The sequence below is a fragment of the Acinonyx jubatus genome, chromosome D3, assembly GCF_027475565.1.
Source record: "Acinonyx jubatus isolate Ajub_Pintada_27869175 chromosome D3, VMU_Ajub_asm_v1.0, whole genome shotgun sequence".
NCBI lineage: Eukaryota > Metazoa > Chordata > Mammalia > Carnivora > Felidae > Acinonyx > Acinonyx jubatus.
In genome coordinates this window covers 11393332-11395911 of record NC_069392.1, presented here as the reverse complement: position 1 = coordinate 11395911, position 2580 = coordinate 11393332, and the positions used below count along the sequence as shown (strand labels likewise).

Genomic DNA, 2580 nt, shown 5'->3' with positions numbered 1-2580 from the left:
GGTGTTCAGAATGAAGCCCAAACATGCAATGTGTTTCTGCGGACTTCTTGTTGGCAAATGGATGAATGGATCCGTTGAAAGGGGGTGAAGGGGAGGGTGAGAATAGCCACTGAGATGTGGGTTGAGGGCCTACCAGTCATGGGAGCCAACTTAGCCAGAGCCGGGGCCAGGTTGGTGAACTTCAGAGTTGGAAACGGTCCAGGTGGACATCTCTTGCTTGAGGTTAGCAGCAGAACACCAGCCTGCCTGTCTCACTCCTCTTTTTGTGAGGTAGACCTTGGCCAAGTTTGAAGGTATAGCTTCTTCCCCACCTACTTTCATTTCAGTAGGATGAAATTCCTGATCACTTAACTCGCTTTATGGCCTTTTAAAAGCTTCTCTGCTGGAGCCACAAATCCTTCAAGGGCCACCCCGAATGGGGAACATCACTGGCTTGCTCTCTGTGCGGGCCCTTGGTGGGCGATAAATCAGTGTCCTTGATTCACTCTGTTCTTGGAGCCAGAGACAGGAGTTGCTTGCCAGAGGTGGTGAACAGGCCAATGACTTTCTGGAGAGTGGATCTTCCCTGAAGAGAGCAGAGGGGCCGTCAGGAAGCAGCTCGAGGGGTATACTGAGAACACACTTGAGTCATATTCTCTATTTGAGTCTGGGACCCAGGGCATATCTCCAGTCCCCACTTGTTAGTTGGTCAAGGGGAGAGAAGACAGGCCGGTCAGTGCTCGGGGGGGCTGGTCTGTCCCGGTGGGCTGGCGAAAGACAAACAGCCTAAGAACAGTGAAAGGGAGCGTAATTAATGAGCATTCAAAAGACCTTGACAAAAATATATTTGTACCTCTATATATTCCTGTAGAAATCCATGTTTCTAAAATGAAAATGAAAGAACGCAGGCAAGCCAAAAGAAACAAAAAATATATATACGTATAATCCCTCTACCTAGACATAACATCATTAATATGTTGTGGTTTAGCCTTCCAATAATGTTATGCATAAATATATATGCTTTTTATTAAAATGGAGTTGTACAATATATTCCGCTGTATGGCCTGTCTGAAAAATAAGGGTAGAGCTACATCGTCATTTTTGATTGTTACATAAGATTCCAATAGATGGATGGCCCGTAATGAAATAGTAATTTAACCCGCCTGCCACTGCTGACATTTAAGCCATTTCCAAGTTTTTGCACTCTTGAATAGCGGGGCAGTGGGCATCTTTTCATGTCTGTCCTTTCGTATATTTCTGCATATTTTTTAAAGCCATCACAAATGTGATGTCTGAATTTTAAACAGATTCTTGGATCGGTGGCTCATAACCATGAGCTCGTTCAACGTTAGCACCGGTCTCATCCCCCGCAGCTTTTCAGAACTACTCCCTTCACCGCGCAGTTCCGTGAGCTGTCCTTCTTCAAACTTGGCCTTCTTGAGCATTTTTACTTTTCTAACAAAGACATCATGGAGTGGATAAATAGGCTGGCAAGACTTGTCCGTGTCTTTTCGATGCCGTCTGGAATCAAATTATTGACTGCTTCTTCCAACTCATTTGCACCTCTTGGGTCATGGTATCCGTCATCTTTTCCTGAATCTGGTGAACCCATTGGTGCTGAGCATAAGAGGGCTTCCCAATCTGATTGTTGAGTTTTGTAGTAAAACCAACACAAAACAGACAAAGCAAATACCCATCGGTAGTCTTGACATCGACATGAGCTTCAGTCATGGTCTGCCGTGTTTTGACCAGAGAGCGCATTTTGTCACGGGTAAGATCGATGCCATGGAAATTAGTCAGGCAGCTTTTGCCCTGACCCTCCTCAATAATTCACTTGGGTTTTCTAAATACGACTTCATCATCCTGCAGATCAGCAAGGCTCACCTCAAAAACATGACCCTTGAGGCCATCAGGTGCGATTTTGGTTCTTTGAGTTCTCGTGTCTAGTGTTTTTCTAATATTTCTTACATTGCACATAGCCGGTGTTTTCACATCGCACCAATTTCTTAGAAAATGGATCAGGGGCGCCTGAGTGGTTCAGTCAGTTGAGCGACCGACTTCGGCTTGGGTCATGATCTCGTGGTTCACAAGTTCGAGCCCCTTGTCGGGCTCTGTGCTGACAGTTCGGAGCCTGGAACCTGCTTCAGATTCTGTGTCTTCCTCTCTCTCTGCCCGTCCCCCAATCATGCTCTCTCTCTCTCTCTCTCTCTCTCTCTCTCAAAAATAAATAAACCAAAAAAGAAAAAAATGGATCCACCACTTTCTTCTTTGCTCCTTTCTTGCTGCCTTTCGTAAGGTACTTGTTCTTGCCAACCACCATGGTGCTGCTGGGGGAGCCACAAGGGCTGTGCGTATTTCCTTATAATAAATTAATTTAAGTGGAATGGCTGAGCCAAAGGGTATGCACATTTTTGTGATAGTTTTGGATAAATGCTGCCAAGAAGACTTTCAACAAATGTGTATCAATTAAATGCTCACGAGAAGTATTTATGAGAAGACGCCCTGATAGAAATTACTTTAAAAGCAGCATGTGTTTGTGAAAAGGCAACCAAACAACAGAGAACAATAAAGTGAAAGTCATTGCTTTAATTTTCCTTCCTA

The 2580-nt window shown here is 44.7% G+C and overlaps 1 pseudogene; it reads right to left on the bottom strand.

Moving 5' to 3' along the window:
- Positions 1-1278: 1278 nt before the first annotated feature.
- Positions 1279-2299, bottom strand: LOC106971659 (40S ribosomal protein S3a-like; annotated as a pseudogene).
- Positions 2300-2580: the final 281 nt, after the last annotated feature.